This window comes from Arvicola amphibius, chromosome 1 (assembly GCF_903992535.2).
Source record: "Arvicola amphibius chromosome 1, mArvAmp1.2, whole genome shotgun sequence".
Lineage (NCBI taxonomy): Eukaryota > Metazoa > Chordata > Mammalia > Rodentia > Cricetidae > Arvicola > Arvicola amphibius.
The window spans coordinates 168,593,422-168,602,849 of record NC_052047.1 but is presented as its reverse complement, the minus strand read 5'-3'; the positions used below and the strand labels follow the sequence as shown (position 1 = coordinate 168,602,849).

The window sequence follows — 9,428 nt, the reverse complement described above, 5'->3', positions numbered from 1 at the left end:
ATCAAAGTGATGAGGTGTGTCACTTGATTAGCCAGAATCAAAATCATCCAAATCACAAGCATTCCAAATAGGAAAGTGATGGTCCAGCCCCTCAAATATCTTCTGCTAATATCATAAGAAAAAGTCTTCGGAGGTAGAGGCAGTGAAGCCCCACCATACTGAAAGTGACCGACCCACTCTTCTCTCTGATATGGCCTCTATAGGGGAACCACTCATGCCTAGATATAGCTGTCACATCTCTAAATCTGTGGATTGCTTTACAGAATTAGTTTACCCTGTTTACAAAAAGAGGCACTATCTGTTGCTAGTTTTCTTTTGAAAACACGTACATCCATTTTTCCTCCTCTTCTTTATGGTAAAAAGAACCTGAGACAGAGGTTTCTCTCCTGCCCAATCCCGCAGCCATTCAGCCCCAAGGAAACACACAGAGGTCTATATTAATTATAAACTGGTTGGTCTGTTAGCTCAGGCTTCTTATTAAATCTTACATCCTACATTAACCCATAATTCTTATCTGTGTTAGCCATGTGGCTTGGTACCATCAGCGAGGCATTCTCATCTTGCTTCCTCTGCATCTGGATGATAATTGTACACCGAGCTTTTTCTCTTCCCAGAATTCTCCCATTCTGGCCACCCCACCTATACACTTCCTGCCTGGCTACTGGCCAATCAACATTTTATTAAACCAAAAAGTGTCAAATCTTTACAGGGTACGAGATCATTGTTCCACAGAAAACTATACATTTACAATTACAAAAATAAATAACCATACTGTTGTGCTAATGCTTACACAGATAAAATCAGACATGTAATAAATAAACACAATCATATACCTGCATACTGATGTAGAAAATTCTTTTACCTCCACCGTTTTGGTGGCTATTTTTTTAAAAAGCCAGTAAATGTTGATTGAAGATATGGGGCAATTGGAACTATTATGCAGTGCTGGCAGGAAGAAAAAAAATAGTGCATCTACTTTAGAAAGATTGTGTAGAGTAATTCGCAAGATGGCTCAGCAGGAAAAGGTACTTGAGGCTAAGCCTAACAAACTGAGTTCAATTTCTGGAACCTTCACAGTGAATTTAGTCATCTAAACAATCCCTAACAATCCTCTATACCTGTGGCTCTCAGCCTTCCTAATTCTGTGACCCTTTAATACAGTTCCTCATGTTGTGATTTATGCCAGCCATAAAATTATTTTAATTTCCACTTCATAACTGTTATTTTGCTAGTGTGTGAATTGTAGTGTAAATATTTGTGATTTCTGATGGTCTTCAGTGACCCCTGTGAAATAGTCCTTCAACCCCTAAAGGGGGCCAAACCCACAGATTGAGAGCTGCTGCTTTATACAGTACTGTCTGTACCTATAGGCAGAAACAGTATATCATGTACTTATATTTTAAGAGGATTGCTTTTATATAAAGTGTTTTTGATATGTTTGTTTTGCTTTGTCTTTGAGACAGTCTCACTGTTCAGCCATTTCAGGTTTCATGACGAGTGTTTTTACCATGCTATTTAGATAAATAGAATAACCCACATAGAATTTAACATAATTTTAAAAAGAAAATTGTCAAAAAGTTACCAAGCCTCCAGTCCTGCTCTTATGCAATGTGTGAACCAGTAAATGGAGGTGCAACTTGTTCCTGGAGCTACCTTCTACCATGGTGTCTTGGGTGACCTTCTTGGATCCTTTTCTCTTAGCCTCTGTTTTCAAGTTCTTGGAGGGGCACAGGCCTTAAGCATACCTTGACTGATTCTGAGGAAGCTTAGGCGTGCAGCTTGTTTACTTCTCAAATACCCTCCCTGCCCATCTCTTTTCCTTACTGTTCTTTCCTTCATCTACCTGCCTGCCTTCCCTTTCTGTCTCTCTCCTCTCTCTCTCTCTCTCTCTCTCTCTCTCTCTCTCTCTCTCTCTCTCTCTCTCTCTCTCTCTGTCTCAGTCTGTCACTCTGTCTCTCTGTTTGTCTCTGTCTCCCTCCCTCTCCCTCTCCCTCCCTCTTTCTGACTTCCTTCTTTAAAATGGAAAGTTTCCTAACAGAGAAGAGCTGTGGTTTTGTTAGAGTACAGTAAACTTACAAAGACTTTCTATCTAAATAAAATGTCTAAGTTTGGCTATGCAAGACCTAGTTCCTGTTAGCTAGAGAACAGGGTGTTAATGTGGACACAGACAGGAGAAACTCAGGCTGCATCACTGTGGGTGGGTGGGTGGGGATTAGGGAGGATAATGGAAGGCGAGAGAGACATCAAGAATGTGACAGAGACCAAGGAGGGAGGGCTCCAAATGAGGCTGAGTGCACAGAGTGGCGAGAATCAGCAAGGATGCGGGCTGTTTCCTTCTCTGCACAGTGGGTTCATGTGGGACTAGCCAAGCCAGGTGACGCATCCCCACTCTGAAGTCCAAAATGTCTCAAAATTCAACCGTGTGAGTGTAGAAGCGATGCTACAAATATGAGGAGTTAAAATCAAAATGAAGGTATGCTAAAAATACTATATAAAGTTCCTTGCAATCCTGTGTACAAAGTATTCATAAAACTTATTTACATTTGAGACTCATCTCCATTATATCTCATCGTGAACGTGCAACTGCACCAAAGGGAAAAACAAACCTGAAACACTTTTGACCCCAAACATTCTGGATTAATGCAACTAAACCCGAAGTGAAATCATTTATCTTCTGGACAGTATTGACAAGCCCTTCCGGATGCCACATGCACAGGGATGGTGATGCGGACTGAGAGGAAGCTCTGAGCTGCAACGGGGTGAAAACTGCAGATATGAACTCAGAGAAAGAACACACACACACACACACAGAGAGAGAGAGAGAGAGAGAGAGAGAGAGAGAGAGAGAGAGAGAGAGAGAGAGAGAGACCCTTTTCTCATGTGCCCATAGAGGGGCCATAAGTAAACTTGGAAAACAAAGCCCACATATGAAGAACACAATGGAAAGAATCCTTCCCTCCCAAGTCAACAGATGAGTGCTCTGGTCCATCCCCCACCCACGGTGACTCTTCGGAGACCCAGCCAGGAGCCAGCTCCCATCTGCTTCCATTATTTTATGATGTAGTACAGGAAGATACTTGAAATTTCTAAGAACTAGAAATATGAAATGTGGTCCAGCCAGGATTGTTTTTTTTTTTAAAAAAAAAAAAAAAACCCAGGCAGTAGGCTTTCTGCCCACAGCTCTCCCATCTGCCCCAGGAATGGTGCCCATTTGTCCCACACTGATTGTGGCTGTGGGGTTTTAATTGGTACTGAACACACAAAGCAAATGGCACAGATGCATCCCCTCTGAGAGTTGAGGTTGAGTCCAACCATAGAAAGGAACTTTCAAAGCAACCACTGCGGGTGGAAGGATGTCTCTGTCCTGTGGGTTTTCTCTTTTACCCATTTGGCCAGGATTCTGGAACAGCTGACTTAGGTGGTACCCGACTTAGGCTGAGCCTTAGATAGACCTGGTGAGCATGGGAAGTCAACAGGCCCTGGGTATATCCTCAGATCAAGGCAGTCACGGGCCAGGAATGGGTATACCAGGAGCATCAGTGCTTTTAAAGTAGCTTCCTAGTGATGAAGGGGAGATGAAGGTGAGGCTTTCTGAGCTTCCTGGAAAATTCCTTTGTCTTTTGGTCCCTCCCTCCTCCCTCCCTCACTCTTTTTTTTGGTTTATTTTTTTATATTTAAAAATTTCCATCTCCTCCCCCTTCTCTCCCGTCCCCTCCACCCACACCCCCCTCCCTCCCTCTTCAGGCCAAGGAGCCATCGGGGTTCCCTACTCTATGTTAAGACCAAGGTCCTCCCAACTCCCCTCATGTCCAGGAAGGTGATAAACCAAGCTGAGAAGGCTCCCACAGAGCCTGTCCATGCAGAAGAGTCAAAGCTTAGCGACTTTGTCCTTGGCTTCTCAGTCAGCCTCCACTGTCGGCCACATTCAGAGTCTGGTTTGGTCTCATGTTCCATCAGTCCCAATCCAACTGGAGTTGGTGATCTCCTGTTAGTTCTGTCCCACTGTCTCCATGAGTGAACGCACCCCTCACAGTCCTGACTTTCTTTCTCATGTTCTCTCTCCTTCTGCTCCTCATCAGGACCTTGGGAGCTCAGTCTGGTGCTCCAATGTGGGGCTCAGTCATTTTCTTCATCTATCGCCAGGTGGAGGTTCTATGGTGATATGCAAGAAATTCATCAGTATGGCTATAGGAACTGGCCTTTTCAGGCTCCCTCTCCTCAGCTGCCCAAGGAACTAGCTGGGGGCATCTCCCTGGAAACCTGGGAACCCCTCTAGGGTCAAGTCTCTTGACAACCCTCAGATGGCTCCCTAAATTAAGATATATGCTTCCCTGCTCCCATATCCACCCTTCCTGTATCCCAAGCATCCCATTCCTCCGAGCTCCCCCCATTCTCCCCTTCACGCTTTTCTCTCCCCATCTTCCCTTGGCCCCCTCTCGCCCCACCCTCAAGTTCCCAATTTTTGCCTGGCGATCCTGTCTACTTCCAATATCCAGGAGGATTACTATATCTTTTTTTTGGGTTCACCTTCTTATTATCTTCTCAAGGATCCTGAATTATAGGCTCAATGTCCTTTAATTATGGCTAGAAACCAATTATGAGTGAGTACATTCCATGTTCATCTTTTTGGGTCTGGGTTACCTCACTCAGAATAGTGTTTTCTATTTCCATCCATTTGCATGCAAAATTCAAGATGTCATTGTTTTTTACCGCTGAGTAGTATTCTAACATGTATATATTCCACAGTTTCTTCATCCATTCTTCCACTGAAGGGCATCTAGGTTGTTCCAGGATCTGGCTATTACAAATAATGCTTCTATAAACATAGTTTAGCAAATGCTTTTGTAGTATGATTGGGTAGATTCCCAATAGTGGAATTGCTGGGTCCTGGGGTAGGTTGATCCTGAATTTCCTGAGAAACCGGCACACTGCTTTCCAAAGTGGTTGCACAAGTGTGCATTCCTACCAGCAATGGATGAGTGTACCCCTTACTCCACAACCTCTCCAGCAAAGGTTATTATTGGTGTTTTGGATTTTAGCCAATCTGACAGGTGTAAGATGATATCTCAAAGTTGTTTTGATTTGCATTTCCCTGATAGCTAAGGAGGCTGAGCATGACCTTAAGTGTCTTTTGGCCATTTGAACTTCTTCTGTTGAGAATTCTCTGTTCAGTTCAGTGCCCCATTTTTTAATTGGGTTAATTAGCATTTTAAAGTCTAGTCTCTTGAGTTCCTTATATATTTTAGAGATCAGACCTTTGTCAGTTGCAGGGTTGGTGAAGATCTTTTCCCAGTCAGTAGGCTGCCTTTGTGTCTTAGTGACAATGTCCTTTGCTTTACAGAAGCTGCTCAACTTCAGGAGGTCCCACTTATTCAATGTTGCCCTTAATGTCTGTGCAGCTGGGGTTATGCGCAGGAAATGGTTCCCTGTGCCCATTTGTTGTAGAGTACTTCCCACTTTCTCCTCTATCAAGCTCAGTGTGTTCAGATTAATATTGAGGTCTTTAATCCATTTGGACTTGAGTTTTGTGCATGATGATAGATATGGATCTACTTTCATTCTTCTACAGGTTGACATCCAGTTATGCCAGCACCATTTGTTGAAGATGCCCTCTTTCTTCCATTGTGTACTTTTGGCTCCATTATCAAAAATCAGGTGTTCATAGGTTTGTGGTTTAAGATCCGGGTCTTCTATACGATTCCATTGGTCGACTTCTCTGTTTTTATGCCAATACCAAGCTGTTTTCAATACTGTAGCTCTGTAATAGAGTTTGAAGTCAGGGATGGTAATGCCTCCAGAAGTACCTTTATTGTATAAGATTTTTTTGGCTATCCTGGGTTTCTTGTTTTTCCATAAAAAGTTGATTATTGTCCTCTCAATATCTGTGTAGAATTTTAATGGGACCTTGATTGGGATTGCATTGAATCTATAGATTGCTTTTGGTAGAATTGCCATTTTTACTATGTTGATCCTCCCAATCCACGAGCAGGGGAGATCCTTCCATTTTCTGGTATCCTCTTCAATTTCTTTCATCAAAGACTTAAAGTTCTTGTCAAATAAATCCTTCACTTCCTTGGTTAGAGTTACTCCCAGATATCTTATGCTATTTGGGGCTATTGTGAAAGGTGATACTTCTCTGATTTCCCTCTCTGCTTCCTTATCCTTTGTATATAGGAGGGCGACTGATTTTTTGGAGTTGATCTTGTAGCCTGCCACGTTACTGAAGGAGTTTATCAGTTGTAGGAGTTCTTTGGTGGAGTTTTTGGGGTCACTTATGTACACTATCATATCATCTGCAAATAACGAAAGTTTAACTTCTTCCTTTCCAAATTGAATCCCCTTGATTCCCTTATGTTGTCTTATTGCTATTGCTAGAACTTCAAGCACTATATTGAAGAGATAAGGAGAGAGTGGACAACCTTGTCGTGTTCCTGAATTTAGTGGGATAGCCTTGAGTTTCTCTCCGTTTAATCTGATGTTAGCTGTCGGCTTGCTGTAAATAGCCTTTATTATATTTAGGAATGACCCTTGTATCCCTAATCTCTCCAAGACCTTTATCATAAAAGGTTGCTGAATTTTGTCAAATGCTTTTTCAGCATCTAATGAGATGACCATATGGTTTTTTTCCTTCAGTTTATTTATATGATGGATTACATTGATAGATTTTCATATGTTGAACCAGCCCTGCATCTCTGGGATGAAGCCTACTTTATCATAGTGGATAATTTTTCTAATGTGTTCTTGGATTAGGTTTGCCAGTATTTTATTGAGAATTTTTGCGTCAATGTTCATGAGTGAGATTGGCCTGTAATTCTCTTTCTTGGTTGAGTCTCTGTGTGGTTTAGGTATCAGGATAACTGTAGCTTCATAGAAGGAATTTGGCAGTGACTTTTGTGTTTCTATATTATGAAATACCTTAAGGAGTATAGGTATTAGGTCTTCTTGGAAGTTCTGGTAGAATTCCGCATTGAAACCATCTGGTCCTGGGCTCTTTTTGGTAGGGAGGTTTTTGATAACAGTTTCTAATTCTTCGCGACTAACAGGACTATTTAGAGCATTTACCTGGTCCTGGTTTAACTTTGGTATATGGTATTTATCTAAAAAACTGTCCATTTCTTTTACATTTTCCAATTTTGTGGCATACAGGCTTTTGTAGTAAGATCTAATGATTCTCTGAATTTTCTCTGTGTCTGTGGTTATGTCCCCCTTTTCATTTCTGATCTTATTAATTTGCGTGTTCTCCCTCTGCCGCTCTTCTTCCTTCTACTGTCTCCCCTTCTCACTCCTTCTAATACTAGATTTGTGACAGTGACTTTTTTCCACCAGGCACCTCATTCTACTTTTTAAATTTAAGTTAAAATCCTTTAATTTTTATTCCTGGTACCACTACCACAATCTACAGGGTAATGTACCTGATGTAACAAAAAGAAAAAGACAAAGCCACAACAGATAAAGACCCCAGGAATGGGCATCTAATTGACACTACAGTACATTAACCAATAGCTGCCCCTTTTGCTAACTGTGGCTATGACAGTCCTGAGCAAGAGGGCTTCCTGTTCAAGCTGCAGTAACTTGTCCTTTCTGCAGCAGATTTTTACAGTTTCTCTATTGCAGTGGTTCTTGGTCTTCCTAACACTGCAACCATTTAACACAGTTCCTCATGGGGTGGTGACCCCCAGTCATAAAATTATTTTTGTTGCTGCTTCATAACTATAATTTTGCTGCTGTTATGGATCATAACGTAAATGTCTGATGGTCTTTGGCAATCTCTGTGAAAGGTCATTTAACCCCCCAAAGGGGTCATGACCCACAGAAACACTGTCCTAATGGAGTTGAGATGATAGTCTCAAGGTAACCTGCAGCTTTCCTGACAGCTCCTCGCTCTCTCTCCTGCTAAGAACCGTAGCCTTTTTCTATTTTTAAATCCTTCTGCTACCATATCCACCACCCCTACCACCAGATCCATAGCCACCACCATAAGGACTGCCTGAGCCTCTTCCACCAAAACCATCCCCCTTTGTGAGTCTATAGTTTGATTGCTGTCATCCACTATAATTTTCAAAGTCATCATAGTCCCCACCACCACCAAAGTTACCTCCCCAAAATATCTTTCTCCATTGTAACCACCACACCCTCCTCCACCACCACCATATCTACCCTTTTGGTTTGGTTTCCATATCCTAGTCCACGGCCACCATAGCCTCCTCTACTACGATAACCAGGACCACCACCAGAGTTGCCACTGTCACCTCCAGATCCCTTATATCCACCCTCACCACCTCCATAACCACCTCTGCTGCCACCACCTCCACCACCGTAGCTGCCTCTTCCACCACAACCAACATCACCTCCCCTACTTCCCAAGTTTTTGCCATGATCCATAAAGTTGCCAGATCTGTCTCCGTGACCTCTGGGTCATCCCACAGACTGCATCTTTTGTTTAGAAAGGGTCTTTTCCACTTCACAGTCATGCCTGTTAATAGTGTGGCATTTCTAAATAACAGGTTTGTCAACTGTGGCATGATCACCCAAAGTTAGAGAAGCAAACCGTCTCTTTGTTCCACTCTGCCTGCCTTCCGTACTTTCTATGGTTTCAATCTTGACATATTTTTCAAAGCAATCTCTCAAATTATATTCTTCTGCATCCTCTTTAATACCACCAACAAAAAATTCCTTCACTGTTAAACAGGAAGCAGACTTGACAGAATCCTCCCTAGAAATGACTCTTTGCTTCCAGCACAAATCCCATCAACCACTGCAGCATTCACCTCTTCGACACAAGAGCAGGTTCCAAAATCAAAGGCCCTGGAACGTTTTGTTTGGGGATCTCTCATTACTACACAGTCTGTAAGTGTGCCACATTTTTCCAAAGGTTCCCTTAAGCTATCATCTGTAGTTTCAAAGTTCAGAGCACCAACAACAGCTCCCTCAGCCCTCCTGGATCCTTTGGATCATGGCTTTCCATTTGAGACCAGACTCGCCTCTTCCCTGTCGCGTTCAATCTCCAATTATACTTCTAAATGCTAAAATATTTTCTAAGCAAATGTGTTTTATTTTGAAACATTGTTTCCTGGGGAAATGGGGGCATTGTTTTTGACGCATGAATTTAGAGTGATGGGCAGCACTGTTCATCTCTAGATGTTATCTAGTTCTTTCTAGCTCTTGGGAAAAAAGAAAGGTTAGGAGATGATGAAAGAAGCTGTCGAAACACAGGCAGAGGACTTCCCGTCCCTCCCCACCCCATTATTGTAATGAGTATGCACACCCATGTTTAGAGTCATGTGGGGTTCCAGGTCCTCCAATTCACTCACTGAATAAAGCATTTATTAAATAAGTAATCAATACCTTCTTCTCAGGACCTCATGGAACCTTCTCAAAAACTGACCACATACTAGGTAACAAAGCAAACCTCGACAGATTAAAAAAAA

General features: G+C 42.3%; 1 pseudogene; it reads right to left on the bottom strand.

Moving 5' to 3' along the window:
• Positions 1-7,919: 7,919 nt before the first annotated feature.
• LOC121677062 lies at positions 7,920-8,965 on the bottom strand (annotated as a pseudogene).
• Between the last annotated feature and the right edge of the window lie 463 nt (positions 8,966-9,428).